Source organism: Cucurbita pepo, chromosome 2, assembly GCF_057944985.1.
Source record: "Cucurbita pepo subsp. pepo isolate OVF chromosome 2, ASM5794498v1, whole genome shotgun sequence".
NCBI lineage: Eukaryota > Viridiplantae > Streptophyta > Magnoliopsida > Cucurbitales > Cucurbitaceae > Cucurbita > Cucurbita pepo.
In genome coordinates this window covers 10,908,711-10,935,075 of record NC_141799.1, presented here as the reverse complement: position 1 = coordinate 10,935,075, position 26,365 = coordinate 10,908,711, and the positions used below count along the sequence as shown (strand labels likewise).

The 26,365-nt window shown below is 37.8% G+C and overlaps 2 non-coding genes and 2 pseudogenes across 2 annotated transcripts; 1 reads left to right on the top strand and 3 right to left on the bottom strand.

The window, feature by feature from the left end:
• Positions 1–9,335: 9,335 nt before the first annotated feature.
• LOC147793656 (pectinesterase inhibitor pseudogene) lies at positions 9,336–9,647 on the bottom strand (annotated as a pseudogene).
• Positions 9,648–17,322: 7,675 nt separating this feature from the next.
• TRNAN-GUU (transfer RNA asparagine (anticodon GUU)) lies at positions 17,323–17,396 on the bottom strand. The gene has a single exon. It is a non-coding gene; the product is annotated as a tRNA-Asn (tRNA).
• Positions 17,397–19,191: 1,795 nt separating this feature from the next.
• Positions 19,192–19,285, top strand: TRNAY-GUA (transfer RNA tyrosine (anticodon GUA)). Its single transcript has 2 exons — positions 19,192–19,228; positions 19,250–19,285. It is a non-coding gene; the product is annotated as a tRNA-Tyr (tRNA).
• A 6,134-nt stretch (positions 19,286–25,419) lies between these two features.
• LOC147793653 (pectinesterase inhibitor pseudogene) lies at positions 25,420–26,018 on the bottom strand (annotated as a pseudogene).
• Between the last annotated feature and the right edge of the window lie 347 nt (positions 26,019–26,365).

Genomic DNA, 26,365 nt, shown 5'->3' with positions numbered 1-26,365 from the left:
CCACGTTTTGAGAGAAAAGGTTTTAGTAAATGTGGACGAGAAAAATCATTGAAAGCGAGTTGAAAGAAAGCATTGTGAAAGTTAAGAACAATTACAATACTTGGTCCAGAGAGGTTTAACGATTACTTGGTCCCGGTATGGTACATTTTAAGGCGGTCTGAAAGAAGTAAACATGATTTCGTCGAATGGTCATACAACATAAAATGTAATAAGAAAGTAACACAACATGAAAGCAAGTAGAAAGGCTTTGGCATGTCAGGAGCATGCGGCAATGGGTAATATGTCTTGGACAAACATGACCATGAGATCCTCGCCCGCCTAATTGGTTGACGTCCTTGTCAACTAACGAAGTTCAAAATCTACAATGTGGGTCATGACAGAGTCCAGATTTTTTGCACGTTCTCAGTTTGTTTCCTCTGTAGGGAGGTTCTTCCATTTGTCAAATAATTCTCGAACATTCTGTACAGACCTTCTAACTTTCCTAACTTTCTTAGCTAGGATTACCTTGACTTCTTTGTTTTCTTTCTGTTTGAGGTCTATTCTAGGTTTTGCAATGATATTGCGGCTGCTCTGGATATTGTTGAGGTAAGACTTTAGATTGCTCACATGAATTACGATATAGATTTTCATCCACGTGGGGAATGCCACCCTATAAGATGTAACTCCAATTTTCTTGAGAACTTCACCCGGTTCTTCGTATTTTTAGACAAGCCTCTAGTCCTTTGTGCTGCAGAAATTGATCTATTCTAGAATCAACTTGATGAGAACTTAGTCTTTTACCTGAAATGTGACGGGACAGTACTTCCTTCTTCCATTTTTGAAGTTTTGGGCTTGAGGATTCTTCCCTGCGTATGGGTGGTTAATGATATGGCATAGGGATGGTTGCCTTCGGCTCACAATTTCAAAGGGATTCCTCCCGGTCGAGGAACTACTTTGGCAAATAAAGAAAATTGGACCACATCTAGTGTTGCATCCAATTTGTTTTTACATGCCTAAACGAAGTGTCGCAAATATTCTTCCAACAAACAATTGAATCGTTCGGTCTATCCATCAGTCTGGAGATGGTAACTCAATGAGATATTCGAAGTTGCCTTCAAGAACTCGAATTAATTCGTCCAAAATGTCTTGATAAATATGTTTGAAGAATAGTTGGTCAGCCAATTCGACTGAACATATCTTGGGCGTGAGTTTGAACGCGACATATTTCGAGAATCAATCGACGATTACCTGACTTCATGTTTGCCAACCTTTGAGTGTGTGATGAAGGTTAGTGATACACTCTCCCAAGGTCTTGTCGGCACCAGCAAGGGTTCGAGGAGTTCTGAGATCTTGGCCTTTTTAACTTTGCCCTATTGGCAAATGAAGCATTTCTTGGTGTACTATATTATGTCATCTAGCATATTTTGTCAAAAGTACCCCTTCTAATCATGTAACATAGTAAAAGTAATCAAGGTCTAAACCTGTGTGCACTCAGAGAATGGAATAACTCGAGGAGTTAGTCCTAAACATCTTGAAAACGAGAGACAAGATTTAAATTGTCTAGATGCCCTTAAGAACCCAGTAGGCTTCCACAATATCTAAGAATAACAAAGTGATATGAACCAAGAGACATCAATCATACAATATGCTTCACTGAAGATGTGAAGAAAATATTGTTGAAATTATCAAAAGATATTTCAATTCACGCCACATTGAAGAAGAATAAAGTTTCATATTATAAATTTTGGGTGGATTACAATTGAGAGTTATTGTATTTCATTAATGTATTTTAGGACTTTTAATTTACTTGGTTACAATAAAATAATGGTTAATTATAGCCATTAAATATGAATGTTACAAATCAAATGGTAAAACCCAATACAAATCAAGTTCTTTATGAAAGTAAAAAATTTCAATGGGAGGTTCCAAATGTTGTATAAATGCCACGACCAAAATGATGTTGGAGTTTTTGAATTTCGTACCCGTAGATGCTTCGATATTTTTATTACTTTATTATTTTTTTTTTTATATATATTAATTTTTTCGATTTTGTTTATATTATGGTATATGATTTTTATACAAGTCCGACCTTAGCTCAGTTGGTAGAGTGGAGGACTGTAGTGGATGAAGAATCTCAAAGTCATCCTTAGGTCACTGGTTCGAATCCGGCAAGTTGAAGTTTTTATAAGTTTAATATGTATGTACTATTGATATAAGTATTTTGTTGAATGATTATATATTTTGAATATAGATAATTAATTATATGTCTGTAACTTATAGATAATTACTAATTTTTTCTTTTTACTTTTATTTTTTTTAACAAATGGAACGACCTGAATCCAATAAAGGGCTAGGTTGTCAAAATTTTCGGGTTAGGTTGGGTTACCAATCCAACCAACCCGAACTTTTGGGTTGTTCCAAAAAATTCTCTCAACCCAACCCGACCCGACCCATGTACACCCGTAACATTATTTTGATTATTTTATATGGAATTTAACACTATTTATTATATGATAAATCTAAGGTTATTAATGTAATTTTGAACAATATGTAGGTTACAAATGGGTGGATCATGTTCAAGAAATAATCTAATGGGTTTATGGTATATGGATAAAGTTTGGTGTTTAGCTGTGAGATTTTACATCTGTTAGAGAGCCGACCCATGTACACCCGTAACTTATCAGTTCGGTTGGGCTTTATGCCATAAAATCTCGTAGTTAATTATTATTTTTTATAATAACAATTTTGATTATTTTATATGCAATTTAACACTATTTATTAAATGATAAATCTAAGGTTATTAATGTAATTTCGAACAATATGTAGGTTACAAATGGGTGGATCATGTTCAAGAAATAATCTAATGGGTTTATGGTATATGGATAAAGTTTGGTGTTTAGCTGTGAGATTCTACATCGGTTGGAGAGGACAGTAGAATGAAACATTCCTTATAAAGTTGTGGAAACCTCTCCTTAACAGACGCGTTTTAAAACCATGAGGCTGACGCTGATACGTAACAGGTTAAAGCAGAAAATATCTGCTAGTTGTGGGTTTGGGCTGTTACGAATGGTATCAGAGTCACAAACCGGGCAGTGTGCCAGCGAGGATGTTGGGCCCCTGAGGGGGTGTTTTGTGAGATCCCACATCGGTTGGGAAGGGGAACCATACATTCCTTATAAGGGTGTGAAAACTCCTCTATGTCAGCGAGAACGCTGGGTCCCGAGGGGGGTGGAGTGTGAGATCCTACATTGGTTGGAGAGGAGAACCAAACATTCGTTATAAGGGTGTAGAAATCTCTCTGCGCCATCAAGGTGGATTGTGAGATCCCACATCGGTTTGAGATGGGAACCAAGCATTTCTTGTGGAAACCTCTCCGTACCAATGAGGTGGATTGTGAGATCTCGCATCGGTTGGAGAGGGAAACCAAACATTTCTTATAAGGGTACGGAAACCTCTCCGTGCTAACGAGGACGCTTGCCCCAAAAGGGGGTTGATTGTGATTCATTAAGTCTACCCTTATATTATTTTTAAGAATTATCAAGATTGTAAACCATTCGTAAAAATGCCACGACCAAAATTCTTTGGTATCAATTGTTGTGACGGAAGCGGAGGCAAGATCGATCGTACTCACACACCCACAAATATAAGTTAAACAAAGAGAAACAAAGATTTACATGGTTCGGAAGTAAGAAATTTCCCTACATCCACGGGTGATAGCTAATCACTAACCAAAGTGTTTACAAGTGTATCTCACACTCTCACACTACAAATTCTCTGTTACAAAGTTCTTCTCAATTGCCTCGCGTCAAATACAAAATGAAAATGACTCCACGTCTTAAAACAATGTTAGACAAATTTTTATATAAACATAGCAATACTAATTCTCATACATGAATCAAAGGAACACTAGCATACATAAATCAAGATGATTTAAGTACCAATATGAGATAATGTACCAATATTGGAGTGACTGTCATATGCTCAGCAACAGTAGACAACAATGTTGAATGCCAACAAATAGGTCCACTAGCCATAGTGGACAGATAACCAGTAATTGATCGTTACTTATCAATCTCCACTTGTTTCTTGGAAGAAATTGACATAGCATCAACATACAAGATCAAATAGATAAACAAACCACACAATAGTCAAATTGACTATGAGTGTACTTATGCTCCACCATGAAGTGATCAAAATCCATATACCATTGACGAGGAGATTGTTTCAGCCTATACAAAGATTTCTTCAATCTACACTACTCGAAAACCAACTCACTGTGTCGTATATATTTCTTCTTCCAAATCTCCATGCAAGAAAACAATTTTTATATCAAGTTAAGCAAGCTGAAGATTAAATTAAGCGACCAAAACCAACAAAATTTGAATGGATGGAGATATTCACCATTCTTGAAAGTATGATTTCCAAAAACAAAATCTGAAAAACAAATAAGCAAGCTTGCAATAAGAAACTTATCTTCGACAATTGATGCTGAGTTTGAGCACGTCTGGTGGTTGATGAGGTTAAGTCTTTCACAATACCACAAATGTCCAAACTTGGCTCTGTTGATACTAATTGTGGTACCCTAATGCCACAACCAAAATGCTCTAATACAAATTGTAGTAGCGGAAGTGGGAGCAAGATCAATCATACTCACACACCCACAAATTGTTGTAGCTTACCATGTCTATTAGTAGTCGTGAAGATATCACCAAAGTCCAGACCACTTCTAATTTCTTGTAGTACAACTCAGTGATGTCAAGCTTGTCTCAATTTCTCTAGTGCCTTATCGGGTGTAGAAATAGTCAGGGATCTCTGAACAAGGTCTTTGTTCCATAAACTCGTCACAAGTACTATGGACCACACGGGTAAACTCGGTAGTTAGTCAACACACGAGGTTGCTCCCCCACTTCAGTGTGATGTTATGGTCTTGTGGAGGGGTTGCTAGCTAAGCTTTCACAAATGATATTCAGGTCTCACGATGCCATATCGTCGTTCAAGTCAGCATGTTTGTTCATGTTGCTCCTCTTCAACTTAGGATACCAGTGATTCACTTCCTAATCAATATAAGCGGCTAAATAAGAAGATCAAACAAGTTGGTTCACCGCAAAGCTTAGTTAGGTCGTTCAGGTGATTGTGCGACACTAGGTTAGGTGAACAACCTCCAAACCTTTATTGGGTTTGTAATACACACGAAAACTGACTTAGGAACTTCTAGACCATCCAGAGCTTAGATAGGTTTAGGAGCATTAGGTGTACGAGCTTATGCATGAACTTCCTAGAGTCCAGGTTAGGTTTAGAAGCTTATGCATGAATTTCCTAGAGTCCAAATTAAAGCTTATAGTAACTTACTAGGTCATGGATGTCTAAAAGCCTACGGGTAGGCTACTTACCAACTATTTTTATGCTCACCAGATATTACTTTTTTTTCTCAAGTGGTTAGCTGATTGGTTGACGTGGGAAGCATTCGGGAGTTATGCGACCACAAAGGAAGGTCATTCTAGAGAGTCAGTTCTTTTGGTATCTTGGCTATAGTTTGTTTGGTATCTCCTACCTTGGTCCCCGATTTTATATTAATATTCAAACAATCCTTCCAAAATAATAAATATATTTGATTTTATCTTTTAAATTTTCAAAATTGTTTTATCGTATTTTTCTTAACACGTTCTAGTGATTCAAAAGTCTAGATCATTAGACCAATACGTTCTGAGAAATTTTCATGAAGAAAGCTTGGTAAAAAATGACTCCAAGCCATGGAATCTAGTGGTGGAATATTGTTTTCTTCATGAAGAAAGCTTGGTAAAAAATGACTCCAAGCCATGGAATCTAGTGGTGGAATATTGTTTTCTTTTAACTTTCTTTCCAAAATCCTAACCACTTCTTTTCTCTTTCTTTTTTCTTCTTTGTGTTTTTCATCCTCTCTTTTCTAACCGGCTTCATCATTCCGATGGTTCCATCATAAGACCATGACCAAGACAATCTGCTTGTTATGCACCAACTTCACATCTCTAACTAGTATCTTCATCGACTTCTCCCATATGAAGAATCCTCTCTAAAGAAAAGTGACTCATGTTCGATAACGTATGAAGAGTCTGGGGTATACTTCTACGGTATAAACATATGGAACACGTTATGCACGGTGACAAATGTAAGTGGTAGTGCTAATTTGTATGCCACTAGTCCTATATTCTCTAAGATCTCAAAGAGACCTACAAATCTTGTCTTCAACTTGCCCTTCTTCCCAAATTTCAACACCCGTATCATAGGTGCAACTTTGAAAAAGACATGATCACGAGTAACAAACTCAAGTTCCTTCCTACGAGTGCCTTCGTAGTGCTTTTGCCCGCTTCGTGCCTTCAGTATTCTTTATCTGATTTTTTGCACTGCTGCATTAATAATCTAAACCAACTCCGACCCTAGAAGTTGTTGCTCACCTACCTCTTCCTAGAAGATAGAAGTTTGACACCTACACTCGTAAAGAGTCTCTAAGGGGGCAATCTACACAGTCACATGTAGCTATTATTATAAGCAAACTCCATTATTTACAAGTGTTCATCCCAACAACCAGCAAAGTCTATAACACAATGTCCTCAACATGTTCTCTAGAATCTAGTTCTGCCGCTCAGTTTATCCATGCATATGTGGATGAGAAGTCTTTGACGATCTTTGATTTTTGGAATCTTGTATGAGTGAGAATGTCACAAAAGTTGATAAGATTGATAGTTAGCTGGCTACCTAGATGAGATACCCATCCAAGAATTGATGCCCACGATTGGGACCGTGGGTCAAATAAAGTCATATGAACCGGTGGCATGAGTGTGAGGGTAGCTTGACGGACTCTATTGCCCACATGGAGGAATACACCATAGAGCCTCCTCTGAGGTCCCTTCACCCTTTGCTCGACACTTAAGCCAATTTGACCACTTTGACTACACTTTCAAATGGCTCACAACTTCTTTATTCAACACTTAGGATTCTATTGACATTGTCCAATTTTAGCATAAACTCTCCTGACTTTTCTTTTTGTTTCCTTACCAAGTCTCACACCAATGAAGATGGTGTTTCTTACCTCTAAACCCATGATCATCCCTTTAATTAGCCAATGTGGGACTACTCCTCCCAATAATCCTTAACATCCTCGTTCTGCTTTATATGTAAGAGGGACCTATCAAGTGTCTGAATGCTCACAAAGAGCCACTCTTTATGCCTTCCACGTTAAATTTGGTGAATTCATTAGCTGACTATGAGATGACTTTAGTTGAAACATCGCCAATTGAAAGCATTGAAAACTCTTACATGGAAGCCCCCTTACTTCAAAACATAGTGGGAGAGATGGAAGAGTAAGGTCTTATGTACAAGACATGAATTAACCCTATATCAGCTAAGAGAACTATGACCATCATACACAATTTCATGACAGAGACTGAAGCAATATACTATACACAATTTCATGACAGAGACTGAAGCAATATACTATAGCATCAAGATATACTAAAATAAAAGTCATCAATTTAGCAACCCTACCTATAGTACATATACTACCCAATTGAAAAAAAAGATATACATATGCAAGATAGTGAAAAATGTTGTACATGTTGGAAAAAAAAAATAATTTTCCATCTCATAAATTTACGGGTACTTCAATTTAAAAAGTTCTCACAAAAAAATTTGTCTCACTTCACGAAAAATTAAATAACTCTCTATATTTAATTTCTTAAATAAATATCAAAACCGATTTAAAAAAAAAAAAAAAAAAAGAATGATTTTTTTTTTTTTTTTTATCACTAACACTAATATAAACATGACATCTCAACCACGTTAATTAAAACAGGCCACATCATATCAAAATCTTGACTTTTGAAGTTATTGTTTGGAGCCCTCGACCTTTTTCGAGCTTGTCTTTGACACTCGTGTCGTCTCTCTCTCGAACTTAGCGTATGACTTAACTTCAATGCACATTCTTGGTGTATTGGATGATGCCTTGTATGCCTTAGTTTCAATGCACATTCTTGGTGTATTGGATGATGCCTTGTATGCCTTAGCTTCAATGCACATTCTTGGTGTATTGGATGATGCCTTGTATGCCTTAGCTTCAATGCACATTCTTGGTGTATTGGATGATGCCTTAGCTTCAGTGCACATTCTTGGTGTATTGGATGATGTCTTAGCTTCAGTGCACATTCTTGGTGTATTGGATGATGCACTGTCCTCCTCTCGCATCATGACACTTCTCAATCTTGGGACTCATGTGGTCTTGTGGATGTCATTTGAGGGTCGCCCCTTGTCTGTCTTGTGGATGTCATTTGAGGGTCGCCCCTTGTCTGTCTTGTGGATGTCATTTGAAGGTCGCCCCTTGCCTGTCTTGTGTGGAGGTCACAATCTGGACTCATGTGGTCGGATAGATGTCACTTGAGGGTCACCCCCGTTCACCCCTTGTCTGTCTTGTGTGGAGGTCCCTTGTCTGTCTTGTGTGGAGGTCACAATCTACTTCATGTCAGTGATGTTGTGACATGCTCCTTCCTGCAATAAATGAGGGTTTTCTTCCTTCCGTTGGGCTTGAAAAGGTTATGATTAGAGGGAGGGTCGTTGGGACAGGAAACGTTCGGCCTTCCGCTAGCCTTTTTTTAATGAAATTGGGTCGGTTCATGACCTAGTTTTTGTGCCTATAAACTTGAAACCAGACCTAGTTTTTATGCCTATAAACTTGAAACCAACCCAAACAGACTCGAATCCAAAAAGATCAAAACAAACCAACCTAACCAAAAAAGTTATGAATAATGAAAATTTGAGAAGAAAAGAAAATGAAATCTAGTAAGCTTTTGAAAAATTTGGGCAACTCTCCCTCCACACTCACTTTGATTCAAACTAGTTTCTTTAGCTTCATTGTGGGCCGAGGAGGCCTATAACTCATTAACATGAAATTATGTGTCGCTATTGACTCACGAACTAGACCCTATGACCTTTAAAATTGGAGAGCACTAAGAGTTATAGAGTGACCCTAGATTAGTTAGATTATTAAAATGTGAAGGAGTCGATGTCCAAATTTATAGGATTCAAAACAGACATATTATTGATTCATGGCATTCCAAGTACATGTACGATAAAATGAAGAAAGGTTGAAGAAAAATGAATTAGGCACGCCCAAGGAGAAGATTGGCTATAACCAAGATGATACTACAAATATCTTCCACAGTCTTCCCGTTACCAGACAGCGCCGATGGGTCCTTCGGCGGCTGCGTGAAGCTGTCCAGACAGTCGTCGGCCTCCGTCATGGCTGCAGACGCCTTAATGTTGACGCCATTGTAGTCACCTTCCCTCAGGTCGTTCTTCCCATCCTCGATGTCGTCGGCGGCATCGTCTTATTGTTCAGCACAGGTGGCATATCGCTCCTTAAGCTTGGGATCGGCTGCCTTGGACGCCAGGGACAGGGCGAGGGCACGAGTTTGAGCAACCTTGTCGTGGGCGAGGTTGAGGGTGAAGGTGGCCAGCCCTTTTAGGTCTCTGGTGCCAGCAGATTTCAACACGTTAAAGCAAAAAGAAGGGTTTCTAGTTTTCTTGCAAATGGTGGAAACGATGTCGTCTTGGGAAGCCGCATGCATGGGCACCATCCCATTGAAGAACAGTACTAAAAGGACAATCCTAAAGACGGCAAGAAAACTAGAAGATGCCATTTTTTATTTTGATTTTTCTGTCTGTTTTGCTCAATTAATTCGGAGAGAGGGTTCACATATTTATACACTCACAAATATTCCTTTTAATAGCTTTCACATTAGAAATTTAAGTAAAACCCTACTAAAAGAAAAACGAACAAAAATAGACGGAATAGGTTAAGCTTTTTTCTCTCTAAACCCAATCACAAATTTGGCTAAGTTATTATGCACTTTTTTAGACAATACACCGTCTTCCTCCGTGTGCCACTCTCGTGTTAACCTTGACTGACTACACATAAGAGTCATAACTTTACTCTCTTGCTAGTAAGATTATAACCGTTCTCCTCAGCTTAAATTAATAATATTTATTTTACAAAAAAAAAATTAAAAAATCAAGGTTATTAATGTAATATTGAACCATAGTTTTCATGGAGAGGATAATATTTAATAAATAACCTAAAAAATATATAGTACATGGATAGTGCTAATACGTCGACCAATATTTGTTTTGCCAATATTTTTTGTTGGCATCACGAAAAGTAGTCCTTGCCATGATTGTGTGTTTTGACGTAAGGGATGTGAGTCAATAAACTCGAGTGGGTTAAAATCATGGATGTGGGAATCATGCATTGAGAAGTTAGTAAGTCAACAAGCTCGACTTGGCTAAAATCATGGGATGTTGAGAAGTTAGTAATCATGGAACATTTGGGGCAATCATGAGATAAGGGAGACCAACCTCAGCCCACAATTTTCTGCAAGTTTGTTAGAAGCAATCATAAGATAACTCAACCGGGGATTTTCTGGGTCGAATAGATGCAATCATGAGATAACCCAGACCATCCTCAGTCCGAGAACTTAAAAGTTTTTTTGGAGTTAGCGAACTACTACGGAATGTTTCTTTTTAGGACTTATTCAAACCTTGACAAAGTTAATCAAGAGCTTAAGGAGTTTTTTTATGTATGCGCTAATGCCAGCACTATTTTATGGTTCAAGCATGGTGTACAACGATGCCTCGAGAAAAGGATTGGGGCTGCGTGTTGGTGTTAATGGAGAAGTGATTGTATATGGCTCCTAATAGCTTAAGAAATATGAGCGTAACTACCTAACCCTCGATTTGGAGTTAGCAACTGTGGTGTTCACGTTAAAAATATGCTGACATTACTTGTATGGTGAAAAGGTACAGGTAGTAAAACCATAAGAGCCTCAAGTATCTTATTCAGGTACAAAGAGTTGAACATGGGACGAAGGAGATAGTTGGAGTTTGTGAAGGATTATGATACAAAGATCCTTTATCACCCATGTAAAGCTAACATAGTGGCCGATATGTTGAGTAGAAAGACAGCTCACTCTTCTGGAATGTCATTTCAGTTCTCTAAATCTTCAAAAATTTCACTAGATGGTCATAATTCAAGTCATTTTAGGATTAGTATGGATGTAAAATAGTCAAAAGATCACCTTCCACACACCTTCACGCGCCCCATGCGTGGCTGGAATGGCTTCTAGGCATGATTCCACTCGCAACGGGCTCACGTGCAAATACCACGGCCAGTCGCTATTGGCGCTCAATTTAAGAATAATTTAACTTAAACTCCCAAAAACAATTTCACTACTTGACACCCACCCCACTCACGACACTGAGTGTTCTTGGCTTCGAGTCCAGGCGACGTAAGGCATTAGTATTTTCTTATTTTTTCTTGGTGTGGCATGTGTCCTCCAAAAGCACACCTTCAAGTCTCGCAAAATGTTGCCTCATCGATTTTCCTTCAATTAACGTAGGGTCGGCGCATGTCCTTCCACCTCCATGAGCGCGCTTAGATTTAATCCACCTCCCCACAATGGTATCAGAGCCATGCCCTAAACTTGGTCGTACCCATAGATTGGTAAATCCTCAAATGTCGAACAAAGAACTGCAAAAGAAAAGGAGCCGAGCCTCCTTGAAGGCATAGTAAAAAACAACTAAGACTCCAAAAGAAAAAGAAGTCGAGCCTCGATTAAGAGGAGGCGTACTTTGCTCGAGGGGAGGTGTTGGATGATGAAAGTAAATACAGACGGTTGATTGGCAGATTAATATATTTGGCCGTTACTAGGCCTGACATAGTTTATTCAGTTCGTATGCTTAGTCAATTTATGCATGAACCAAGAAAACCACATTGGGAGGCAGCTCTTCGGGTTCTGAGATACATCAAAGGTACTCCTCGTCAAGGACTCCTACTACCATCTGAAAACAATTTAAGATTACAAGCATATTGCGATTATGACTGGGGTGGTTGTCGAACTCCAGACGGTCTATTTCTGGGTTCTGCATTTTCTTCGGAAATTCAATTATTTATTGGAAGTCTTAACTAATGTGTCCAGATCATTCGCAGAAGGCTAGTATCGAGCTATGACAAATACTTGTTTAGAGTTAACTTGGTTAAGATGCATTCTTCAAGACTTGAATGTTCCACTGTCCGAACCTTGCATTATTATATTGTGATAATCAAGCAGCATTACATACAGCAGCCAATCCAGTCTTTCACGAACGTACGGAACACATTGAAATAGATTGCCATATAGTTCGAGAAAAGTTACAAGCTGGAATCATCAAACCGTGTTATGTTTCGACTAAAATGCAATTGGCAGATGTTTTCACTAAAGATTTGGGAAGACATCAGTTTGATCTTTTGAAGGACAAGTTGGGTGTGATTGACATACACTCTCCAACTTGAGGGGAGTATTAAGATATGATATTTGGAGAATATGTTTTAATAATTAGTTATGGAGCATGTGTTAGATATCCGTTAATATTTTTTCTTTGTTTTTGGGAGTTGTTAGTAGTATATTTTATCTTATGATTTGATTAATAGTATATTTTATCTTATTTACAAAATTTAGCAGTTGTATTAGTTGATAGTTTGTATCCTATATTTTCATTGTATTAGTTGATAGTTTATATTGTATTTAAACGTTTGTAATCACTAAGATCATACTTTCGATCCCAATTCTATTTCTCATTCTTAACACTATGGAAACCTAATTTTTTTTGTGACAAAATTGTGTGTCCCTAAGTTATGTAGCAGGGACATCGATAATGGCCACAAAATTCCCAGCTGAGTTCACCAATTTCATCGTTGGCGTAACAGTGTGCATGATAGTTTCAATGTTGCAATTTATAGCGCTATTGAATGAGTTGCCTGCCAACACACCATCAGTTTCCAGGAACTCTCTGTACTTCACTTTGTTCTTCGCATTAAGCGGCATGCTCTCGTCTTATGTGTCGTCGGTAAAAGCTTTGACGCCGGAGCCGATGATGCCCCGAGTCGCCGCTGTTCTGCCGCTTACTCTTGGCATTGGTTTTGTTTCAATGGGGATTTTATCGTGCATACAGAAGGTACAACAGAGACGTATGCGTTAACTGTTCAGTGAAATTTATATATGTTTTACTTTTATTAATTGAACTCGTATAGTTTAAAATGTTTTTATTAAGTTATTTTTGTTGTAACGATTTGAATGTCTTATTAGATCATTGTTATTATCGAATATCACTTATTTATGTCGAGCCTCGAGCCACGTTTTGAGAGAAAAGGTTTTAGTAAATGTGGACGAGAAAAATCATTGAAAGCGAGTTGAAAGAAAGCATTGTGAAAGTTAAGAACAATACTTGGTCCAGAGAGGTTTAACGATTACTTGGTCCCGGTATGGTACATTTTAAGGCGGTCTGAAAGAAGTAAACATGATTTCGTCGAATGGTCATACAACATAAAATGTAATAAGAAAGTAACACAACATGAAAGCAAGTAGAAAGGCTTTGGCATGTCAGGAGCATGCGGCAATGGGTAATATGTCTTGGACAAACATGACCATGAGATCCTCGCCCGCCTAATTGGTTGACGTCCTTGTCAACTAACGAAGTTCAAAATCTACAATGTGGGTCATGACAGAGTCCAGATTTTTGGCACGTTCTCAGTTTGTTTCCTCTGTAGGGAGGTTCTTCCATTTGACAAATAATTCTCGAACATTCTGTACAGACCTTCTAACTTTCCTAACTTTCTTAGCTAGGATTACCTTGACTTCTTTGTTTGAGGTCTATTCTAGGTTTTGCAATGATATTGCGGCTGCTCTGGATATTGTTGAGGTAAGATTTTAGATTGCTCACATGAATTACTATATAGATTTTCATAAAGGTGGGCAATGCCACCCTATAAGATGTAACTCCAATTTTCTTGAGAACTTCACCCGGTCTTTCGTATTTTTAGACAAGCCTCTAGTCCTTTGTGCTGCAGAAATTGATCTATTCTAGAATCAACTTGATGAGAACTTAGTCTTTTACCTGAAATGTGACAGGACAGTACTTCCTTCTTCCATTTTTGAAGTTTTGGGCTTGAGGATTCTTCCCTGCATATGGGTGGTTAATGATATGGCATAGGGATGGTTGCCTTCGGCTCACAATTTCAAAGGGATTCCTCCCGGTCGAGGAACTACTTTGGCAAATAAAGAAAATTGGACCACATCTAGTGTTGCATCCAATTTGTTTTTACATGCCTAAACGAAGTGTCGCAAATATTCTTCCAACAAACAATTGAATCGTTCGGTCTATCCATCAGTCTGGAGATGGTAACTCAATGAGATATTCGAAGCTGCCTTCAAGAACTCGAATTAATTCGTCCAAAATGTCTTGATAAATATGTTTGAAGAATAGTTGGTCAGCCAATTCGACTGAACATATCTTGGGCGTGAGTTTGAACGCGACATATTTCGAGAATCAATCGACGATGACCTGACTTCATGTTTGCCAACCTTTGAGTGTGTGATGAAGGTTAGTGACACACTCTCCCAAGGTCTTGTCGGCACCAGCAAGGGTTCGAGGAGTTCTGAGATCTTGGCCTTTTTAACTTTGCCCTATTGGCAAATGAAGCATTTCTTGGTGTACTATATTATGTCATCTAGCATATTTTGTCAAAAGTACCCCTTCTAATCATGTAACATAGTAAAAGTAATCAAGGTCTAAACCTGTGTGCACTCAGAGAATGGAATAACTCGAGGAGTTAGTCCTAAACATCTTGAAAACGAGAGACAAGATTTAAATTGTCTAGATGCCCTTAAGAACCCAATAGGCTTCCACAATATCTAAGAATAACAAAGTGATATGAACCAAGAGACATCAATCATACAATATGCTTCAATGAAGATGTGAAGAAAATATTGTTGAAATTATCAAAAGATATTTCAATTCATGCCACATTGAAGAAGAATGAAGTTTCATATTATAAATTTTGGGTGGATTACATTTGAGAGTTATTGTATTTCATTAATGTATTTTAGGACTTTTAATTTACTTGGTTACAATAACATAATGGTTAATTATAGCCATTAAATATGAATGTTACAACTCTTGGAATGCCTGGTTACAATAACATAATGGTTAATTATAGCCATTAAATATGAATGTTACAACTCTTGGAATGCCTTTAGTAGTTTCATTTTGAGGCTATATAAAGCCATGTATGTTGTATTTGTAAGGCAGACTTGGAAAATGTAGTAAAAGAAGCATTGTGCTTTTCTTTAGCCAATGGCTAAGTTTCTTTGCAATTCTATATAGTTTAGGTTGCATGTAGAATCATTCAAGCTCGACATGATCAATCTTGCTTGTGGAGTGATTCGAATCTCAAATAAGTGTTTGAGATATTTGATCAACAAGAGTCATTCAAGCTAGACATGATCGATCTTGCTTGTGGAGTGATTCGAATCTCAATCAAGTGTTCTTGCCTTGAGATATTCGATTAACAAGGTAATCCGAATCTTATTCCCCTTGTAGTTGATTCCTTATCTTATCATTTGCATTGCCCTTATCTCTTTTAATTCTCTTATTATTATTTTTTTCTCAGTTTGTGTAGAATGTTCATATTCTATCACAAAAATATATATATATATATATATATATATATATATATATTTTTTTTATGTTTTTTAAGTGTTAGATCTGGATCTTATCAACACTTTATTCTTCTTTAAGATCTTCTAAATCAATTTTCTTGTTGGTAAATTGATTAGATTTTGCCAATAAGAAAAAAAAAACCATTGAAAGAAAGAAAGCATATTGTATGATTGATGTCTCTTGGTTCATATGACAAAGGTAACTTTTTCAAGTTGTTAGCAATATGTATGGTGTTAATAGGGTCTCCGCTACCGTTTCCACTCCAGTACCCATACCGTCGAGTTTTTAATTCGATACTGTACTATCGAGCCAAGTATAGGTCAGCAAGAGTATGCAATTAGGTGTCCCAACTTTGTGGAAATTGTCAAATGTCTCTTGAACAAGACCACTTAGATGTAAAACTATTCTTGAGATGGGTGCATGGGATCATGTAGGTTAATCCAATAGTTGGCCGGCACACAAGGGTCGCTTCCCCCAGACTCTGGTGACTTTATGGTCCTGTGGGATGGTCCGCCAACTAACCTCCCATAAATGAGGTTTAGACTAGAAGACACCTTACTGCCCAATCAAAACTTTATGAAGTAGCACCTCAATCCAAGGCGTTGGACATTCACTGCAAGAGCATAGCAAGCTATATAAATATAAGAACATAAAAGTTTTTTTTACACTAAAGATGAAATTTATCGCCCCGTAAACTCACAACACCAGAATTAGGAGACCACTTCCTCGAACCCAGAGTAAGTTCATGAGTAACTAGAGAACCACATAAAACTTCGAAGCACCTCAGATGCTCAAATAGCAGTAGAGACCAGGATTAAACTTATTAGAGCCCGGAGAAAAATCCATGGATACCTACCAGGATGAGGATGCCATAAGAGCCTACGAGTAGATTGCTTATCGATTTTTTTTTATACTTACCCATTTTCCTTCTTTTTTTTTCAGGTGTTTGTAGGTTGGAATTGATGTAGGGAGCATTTGAGAGTTGTTTGGTCACACAGGGTCATTCTGAAATGTTAGCTCATCTTCCTATTTTGTGTCTTCTGTATTTCCTTCTATAATTGTATTCCAATAGCAATGAGTGAGAAAGCTTAGTCACAATCTATTTTCTCTCATTAAGTTTCATGAATTAGAAAATAATAAACCTTCCAATTTATTGTCTAGTATATCTAATATAGCAACTTGTTGTTCAATTAAGCTCACTATGACCAGGCTTATCCAATTCATGACTGTGATTATGATTCATTTAACTCTCAAATTAAATGGTTAGCTATTTATTGGTTTCACCTTGAACCAACTTATTAACTGTAACAGCCTAGATCCGTCCCTAGCATATATTGCCCTCTTTAGATTTTCTCTCTCGGGCTTCCTCTCAAGATTTTTAAAACGCGTCTGTTAGGGAGAGGTTTTCACATGATAAAGGGTGTTTCGTTCTCCTCCCCAATCAATATGGGATCTCGCAACTCTTCCTTTTGTCTCAATGTGGGTGCAATGGACGATCAGTCAAACTTAACTCATTCACATACATGACGAAAAAAAAAATTAGAGGTTTTAATCATCTTACCTATGAAGCTATGAAGCCATTGGTAGAGTCGATGAAGAAAGAATCCCAACTAATGACGTAACGGAAGCCAAGTTCAATTCTCCTCTTTCAGATTGCATGTAACTGAGATCTATGAAAAGAGTCTTTATTGCCGGTTGTTTATGCATTCAAACAAGAAAAAGAAGATAAGAGAGAAAAAAATAATTAGAGAGTTTAAAAACATAAAAAATAAAAAAAGATATCGCTAGAAGGAGGGCTTGAACCTCCGACCTTGTGGTTAACAACCACACGCTCTAACCAACTGATCTATTCCAGCTAATTGTTCATTGTATTTTGAATTTATTAATTTAAAATTTATTTTTTTTTTGTTTAGGATTATTAATTCAAGGTCTAAAGCAGCATTGGTAAGCTTCAATGAGACACCGAGATTTGAAGTGAAAGATAATGTTGGGATGACAATTGCAAAACATGGTTAGATAAGAACAAAAATGAGTAGAGGCAAGTTCATGGTACAAGAAGTGGAAGGAAGAACAATAGCTCAGGTGGAGATGGTGGTTGATTTTCGTAATTCGAGTCCACGTAAGTAGAGACCGGGTTGAGGGGCTTGCAAAGTTGATCTTGTCAAAGGCATGTCGAGGCAATTTACGACGTATTCGTGCTACATAGGATGTTCTCACCTTCAACATAATATAATAAGGCAGAAGTGTTGAAAATTGTTAGCGTCTAACATTAGCTCATTAAAGGAAAGATCATGAGTATATTTGAGAAACACTATTTAAAAAAAAAAAAAAAAAAAGACCAAAAGAAAGTCCGAAGAGCTGATACTCAAAATGAATAATATCATATCATTGTGGAGGTGGATTGTTCCTATCGAGAAGTTCAAGAACCGAAGAGAAGTATGGTTAAAAAATGGTTTAATTGTTTGAGGTTGAGTTGGAAAAATATTACTATAAGATTCTCTAATTTCCTCGTCGACATTGACATTGGTTGCCCCTTCGGCCGTGGTTCTTAGAGCTTAATGCTATGTGGCATAGGATTATTATGTGTATGCCTACTATATATCTAGTAATCTCCAAGTATATGGCAGAACAAATCCAGTCATATTATATATTGAACATCCATAGTGAAGCAACGAGTCCTATAGGTGCAAAGCGTTGGATGAAAGTCCCACGTCCCCTAATTTAGGGAGTGATCATGAGTTTATTATCAAGGAATACTATCTTCATTGGTTTGAGGCCTCTTGGGGAAGTCCAAAGTAAAACCATGAGAGCTTATGCTCAAAGTGGACAATATCATACCATTCTGGAGAGTCGTGTTCATTCTAACATAGTATCAGAGTCATGCCTTAAACTTAGATATGTCAATAGAATCCTCAATGTCGAACAAAGGACTCCAAAAGAAAAAGGAGTCGAGGTTCGATTAAGGGGAGGCGTACTTTGTTCGAGGGGAGGTGTTGGATAAAAGTCTCACATCGGCTAATTTAGGGAATGATCCTGGGTTTATAATCAAGGAATACTATCTCCATTGGTTTGAGGCCTTTTGGGGAAGCCCAAAGAAAAACCATGAGAGCTTATGCTCAAAGTGGACAATATCATACCATTGTGGAGAGTTGTGTTCATCCAACACAAAACATGTCTTGAAGGACAAGCGCCCCGACACATGGCCCAAAGCCTATGTGTGTGTCAAACCAGGTTCTTGAACAAATTCTTAGGGCGAGCTACAACCTATCTAACTTCACCTTCCTACCTTGGTTCTTGCACAAATTCTTCAAGAATGGATTAAAGCTCTTGTATTATCATATGTATGAGAATTTGGCACCTACGCATATGTATTCAAACACATTGAAGGCACTTTAAGAAATCATATGTTTGGATCTAAGTGGGTTTCAAATTGTAAAACCCAATACAAATCAAGTTCTTTATGAAAGCAAAAAATTTCAATGGGAGGTTCCAAATGTTGTATAAATGCCACGACCAAAATGATGTTGGAATTTTTGAATTTCGTACCGGTGGCTGCTTCGATATTTTTATTACTTTAGTTTTTTTTTTTTTTTTTTTTATATTAATTTTTTCGATTTTGTTTATATTATGGTATATGATTTTTATACAAGTCCGACCTTAGCTCAGTTGGTAGAGCGGAGGACTGTAGTGGTTGAAGAATCCCAAAGTCATCCTTAGGTCGCTGGTTCAAATCCGGTAGGTCGGAGTTTTTAAAAGTTTAATATGTATGTACTATTGATATAAGTATTTTGTTGAATGATTATATATTTTGAATATAGATAATTAATTATATGTCCGTAACTTATAGATAATTAACTAATTTTTTCTTTTTACTTTTTTTTTTTTAACAAATGGAACGACCTGAATCCAATAAAGGGCTAGGTTGTCAAAATTTTCGGCTTAGGTTGGGTTACTAATCCAACCAACCCGAACTTTTGGGTTGTTCCAAAAAATTCTCTCAACCCAACCCGACCCGACCCATGTACACCCGTAACATTATTTTGATTATTTTATATGGAATTTAACACTATTTATTATATGATAAATCTAAGGTTATTAATGTAATTTCGAACAATATGTAGGTTACAAATAAGTGGATCATGTTCAAGAAATAATCTAATGGGTTTATGGTATATGGATAAAGTTTGGTGTTTAGCTGTGAGATTCTACATCGGTTGGAGAGGAGAGTAGAATGAAACATTCCTTATAAAGCTGTGGAAACCTCTCCTTAACAGACGCGTTTTAAAACCATGAGGCTGACGCTGATACGTAACAGGTTAAAGCAGAAAATATCTGCTAGTTGTGGGTTTGGGCTGTTACGAATGGTATCAGAGTCACAAACCGGGCAGTGTGCCAGCGAGGATGTTGGGCCCCTGAGGGGGTGTTTTGTGAGATCCCACATCGGTTGGGAAGGGGAACCATACATTCCTTATAAGGGTGTGAAAACTCCTCTATGTCAGCGAGAACGCAGGGTCCCGAGGGGGGTGGAGTGTGAGATCCTACATTGGTTGGAGAGGAGAATCAAACATTCGTTATAAGGGTGTAGAAATCTCTCTGCACCATCAAGGTGGATTGTGAGATCCCACATCGGTTGGAGATGGGAACCAAGAATTTCTTGTGGAAACCTCTCCGTACCAATGAGGTGGATTGTGAGATCTCGCATCGGTTGGAGAGGGAAACCAAACATTTCTTATAAGGGTACGGAAACCTCTCCGTGCCAACGAGGACGCTTGCCCCAAAAGGGGGTGGATTGTGATTCATTAAGTCTACCCTTATATTATTTTTAAGAATTATCAAGATTGTAAACCATTCGTAAAAATGCCACAACCAAAATTCTTTGGTATCAATTGTTGTGACGAAAGCGGAGGCAAGATCGATCGTACTCACACACCCACAAATATAAGTTAAACAAAGAGAAACAAAGATTTACATGGTTCGGAAGTAAGAAATTTCCCTACATCCACGGGTGATAGCTAATCACTAACCAAAGTGTTTACAAGTGTATCTCACACTCTCACACTACAAATTCTCTGTTACAAAGTTCTTCTCAATTGCCTCGCGTCAAATACAAAATGACAATGACTCCACGTCTTAAAACAATGTTAGACAAATTTTTATATAAACATAGCAATATAATTCTCATACATGAATCAAAGCAACACTAGCATACAATGTGAGTGTACTTATGCTCCACCATGAAGTGATCAAAATTCATATACCATTGACGAGGAGATTGTTTCAGCCTATACAAAGATTTCTTCAATCTACACTACTCAAAAACCAACTCACTGTGTCGTATATATTTCTTCTTCCAAATCTCCATGCAAGAAAATCGTTTTTATATCAAGTTAAGCAAGCTGAAGATTAAATTAAGCGACCAAAACCAACAAAATTTGAATGGATGGAGATATTCACCATTCTTAAAAGTATGATTTCCAAAAACAAATTCTGTAAAACAAATAAGCAAGCTTGCAATAAGAAACTTATCTTCGACAATTGATGCTGAGTTTGAGCACGTCTGGTGGTCGATGAGGTTAAGTCTTTCACAATACCACAAATGTCCAAACTTGGCTCTGTTAATACTAATTGTGGTACCCTAATGCCACAACCAAAATGCTCTAATACAAATTGTAGTAGCGGAAGTGGGAGCAAGATCAATCATACTCACACACCCACAAATTGTTGTAGCTTACCATGTCTATTAGTAGTCGTGAAGATATCACCAAAGTCCAGACCACTTCTAATTTCTTGTAGTACAACTCAGTGATGTCAAGCTTGTCTCAATTTCTCTAGTGCCTTATCGGGTGTAGCAATAGTCAGGGATCTCTGAACAAGGTCTTTGTTCCATAAACTCGTCACAAGTGCTATGGACCACACGGGTAAACTCGGTAGTTAGTCAACACACGAGGTTGCTCCCCCACTTCAGTGTGATGTTATGGTCTTGTGGAGGGGTTGCTAGCTAAGCTTTCACAAATGATATTCAGGTCTCACGATGCCATATCGTCGTTCAAGTCAGCATGTTTGTTCATGTTGCTCCTCTTCAACTTAGGATACCAGTGATTCACTTCCTAATCAATATAAGCGGCTAAATAAGAAGATCAAACAAGTTGGTTCACCGCAAAGCTTAGTTAGGTCGTTCAGGTGATTGTGCGACACTAGGTTAGGTGAACAACCTCCAAACCTTTATTGGGTTTGTAATACACACGAAAACTGACTTAGGAACTTCTAGACCATCCAGAAGCTTAGATAGGTTTAGGAGCATTAGGTGTACGAGCTTATGCATGAACTTCCTGAATTTCCTAGAGCCAAATTAAAGCTCATAGTAACTTACTAGGTCATGGATGTCTAAAAGCCTACGGGTAGGCTACTTACCAACTATTTTTATGCTCACCAGATATTACTTTTTTTTCTCAAGTGATTAGCTGATTGGTTGACGTGGGAAGCATTCGGGAGTTATGTGCCCACAAAGGAAGGTCATTCTAGAGAGTAAGTTCTTTTGGTATCTTGGCTATAGTTTGTTTGGTATCTCCTACCTTGGTCCCCGATTTTATATTAATATTCAAACAATCCTTCCAAAATAATAAATATATTTGATTTTATCTTTTAAATTTTCAAAATTGTTTTATCGTATTTTTCTTAACACATTCTGGTGATTCAAAAGTCTAGATCATTAGACCAGAGAAATTTTCATGAAGAAAGCTTGGTAAAAAATGACTCCAAGCCATGGAATCTAGTGGTGGAATATTGTTTTCTTTTAACTTTCTTTCCAAAATCCTAACCTCTTCTTTTCTCTTTCTTTTTTCTTCTTTGTGTTTTTCATCCTCTCTTTTCTAACCGGCTTCATCATTCCCATGGTTCCATCATAAGACCATGACCAAGACAATCTGCTTGTTATGCACCAGCTTCACATCTCTAATTAGTATCTTCATCGACTTCTCCCATATGAAGAATCATCTCTAAAGAAAGTGACTCATGTTCGATAAAGTATGAAGAGTCTGGGGTATACTTCTACGGTATAAACATATGGAACACGTTATGCACGGTGACAAATGTAAGTGGTAGTGCTAATTTGTATGCCACTAGTCCTACATTCTCTAAGATCTCAAAGAGACCTACAAATCTTGTCTTCAACTTGCCCTTCTTCCCAAATTTCAACACCCGTATCATAGGTGCAACTTTGAAAAAGACATGATCACGAGTAACAAACTCAAGTTCCTTCCTACGAGTGTCTTCGTAGTGCTTTTGCCCGCTTCGTGCCTTCAGTATTCTTTATCTGATTTTTTGCACTGCTGCATTAATAATCTAAACCAACTCCGACCCTAGAAGTTTTTGCTCACCTACCTCTTCCTCGAAGATAGAAGTTTGACACCTACACTCGTAAAGAGTCTCTAAGGGGGCAATCTACACAGTCACATGTAGCTATTATTATAAGCAAACTCCATTAAGTACAAGTGTTCATCCCAACAACCAGCAAAGTCTATAACACAATGTCCTCAACATGTCCTCTAGAATCTAGTTCAACCGCTCAGTTTATCCATGCATATGTGGATGAGAAGTCTTTGACGATCTTTGATTTTTGGAATCTTGTATGAGTGAGAATGTCACAAAAGTTGATAAGATTGATAGTTAGCTGGCTACCTAGATGAGATACACATCCAAGAATTGATGCCCACGATTGAGACCGTGGGTCAAATAATGTCATATGAACCGGTGGCATGAGTGTGAGGGTAGCTCGACGGACTCTATTGCCCACATGGAGGAATACACCATAGAGCCTCCTCTAAGGTCCCCTTCACCCTTTGCTCGACACTTAAGCCAATTTGACCACTTTGACTACACTTTCAAATGGCTCACAACTTCTTTATTCAACACTTAGGATTCTATTGACATTGTCCACTTTTAGCATAAACTCTCCTGACTTTGCTTTTTGTTTCCCTACCAAGTCTCACACCAATGAAGATGGTGTTTCTTACCTCTAAACCCATGATCATCCCTTTAATTAGCCAATGTGGGACTACTCCTCCCAATAATCCTTAACATCCTCGTTCTGCTTTATATGTAAGAGGGACCTATCGAGTGTCTGAATGCTCACAAAGAGCCACTCTTTATGCCTTCCACGTTCAATTTGGTGAATTCATTAGCTGAATATGAGATGACTTTAGTTGAAACATCGCCAATTGAAAGCATTGAAAACTCTTACATGGAAGCCCCCTTACTTCAAAACATAGTGGGAGAGATGGAAGAGTAAGGTCTTATGTACAAGACATGAATTAACCCTCTATCAGCTAAGAGAACTATGACCATCATACACAATTTCTGAAGCAATATACTATAGCATCAAGATATACTAAAATAAAAGTCATCAATTTAGCAACCCTACCTATAGTACATATACTACCCAATTGAAAAAAAATATATACATATGCAAGATAGTGAAAAATGTTTACATGTTGGAAAAAAAAAATATTTTTCCATCTCATAAATTTACGGGTACTTCAATTTAGAAAGTTTTCACAAAAAAATTTATCTCACTTCAAGAAAAATTAAATAGCTCTCTATATTTAATTTCTTAAATAAATATCAAAAACGATTTACAAAAAAAAAAAAAAAAAAAAAAAAAAAAAAAAAAAAAAAATTTTTTTTTTTTTTTTTTTTTTTTTATCACTAACACTAATATAAACATGAGATCTCAACCACGTTCATTAAAACAGGCCACATGTAAAAATTCATATCAAAATCTTGACTTTTGAAGTTATTGTTTGGAGTACTCGACCTTTTTCGAGCTTGTCTTTGACACTCGTGTCTTCTCTCTCTCAACTTAGCATATGACTTAACTTCAATGCACATTTTTGGTGTATTGGATGATGCCTTGTATGCCTTAGCTTCAATGCACATTCTTGGTGTATTGGATGATGCCTTGTATGCCTTAGCTTCAATGCACATTCTTGGTGTATTGGATGATGCCTTAGCTTCAGTGCACATTCTTGGTGTATTGGATGATGCCTTAGCTTCAGTGCACATTCTTGGTGTATTGGATGATGCCTTAGCTTCAGTGCACATTCTTGGTGTATTGGATGATGCACTGTCCTCCTCTCGCATCATGACACTTCTCAATCTTGGGACTCATGTGGTCGGATAGATGTCATTTGAGGGTCGCCCCTTGTCTGTCTGTCTTGTGGATGTCATTTGAGGGTCGCCCCTTGCCTGTCTTGTGTGGAGGTCACAATCTATAATCTTGGGACTCATGTGGTCGGATAGATGTCACTTGAGGGTCACCCCGGTTCACCCCTTGTCTGTCTTGTGTGGAGGTCACAATCTACTTCATGTCAGTGATGTTGTGACATGCTCCTTCTAGCAATAAATGAGGGTTTTCTTCCGGTCGTTGGGACAGGAAACGTTCGGCCTTCCGCTAGCCTTTTTTTAATGAAATTGGGTCAGTTCATGACCTAGTTTTTGTGCCTATAAACTTGAAACCAGACCTAGTTTTTGTGACTATAAACTTGAAACCAACCCAAACAGACTCGAATCCAAAAAGATCAAAACAAACCAACCTAACCAAAAAAGTTATGAATAATGAAAATTTGAGAAGAAAAAAAAAAAGAAATCTAGTAAGCTTTTGAAAAATTTGGGCAACTCTCCCTCCACACTCACTTTGATTCAAACTAGTTTCTTTAGCTTCATTGTGGGCCGAGGAGGCCTATAACTGATTAACATGAAATTATGTGTCGCTATTGACTCACGAACTAGACCCTGTGACCTTTAAAATTGGAGAGCACTAAGAGTTATAGAGTGACCCTAGATTAGTTAGATTATTAAAATGTGAAGGAGTAGATGTCCAAATTTATAGGATTCAAAACAGACATATTATTGATTCATGGCATTCCAAGTACATGTACGATAAAATGAAGAAAGGTTGAAGAAAAATGAATTAGGCACGCCCAAGGAGAAGATTGGCTATAACCAAGATGATACTACAAATATCTTCCACAGTCTTCCCGTTGCCAGACAGCGCCGATGGGTCCTTCGGCGGCTGCGTGAAGTTGTCCAGACAGTCGCCGGCCTCCGTCATGGCTGCAGACGCCTTAATGTTGACGCCATTGTAGTCACCTTCCCTCAGGTCGTTCTTCCCATCCTCGATGTCGTCGGCGGCATCGTCGTACTGTTCAGCACAGGTGGCATATCGCTCCTTAAGCTTGGGATCGGCTGCCTTCGACGCCAGGGACTGGGCGAGGGCACGAGTTTGAGCAACCTTGTCGTGGGCGAGGTTGAGGGTGAAGGTGGCCAGCCCTTTTAGGTCTCTGGTGCCAGCAGATTTCAACACGTTAAAGCAAAAAGAAGGGTTTCTAGTTTTCTTGCAGATGGTGGAAACGATGTCGTCTTGGGAAGCCGCATGCATGGGCACCATCCCATTGAAGAACAGTACTAAAAGGACAATCCTAAAGACTTGCAAGAAAACTAGAAGATGCCATTTTTTATTTTGATTTTTCTGTCTGTTTTGCTCAATTAATTCGGAGAGAGGGTTCACATATTTATACACTCACAAATATTCCTTTTAATAGCTTTCACGTTAGAAATTTAAGTAAAACCCTATTAAAAGAAAAACGAACAAAAATAGACGGAATAGGTTAAGCTTTTTTCTCTCTAAACCCAATCACAAATTTGGCTAAGTTATTATGCACTTTTTTAGACAATACACCGTCTTCCTCCGTGTGCCACTCTCGTGTTAACCTTGACTGACTACACATAAGAGTCATAACTTTACTCTCTTGTTAGTAAGATTATAACC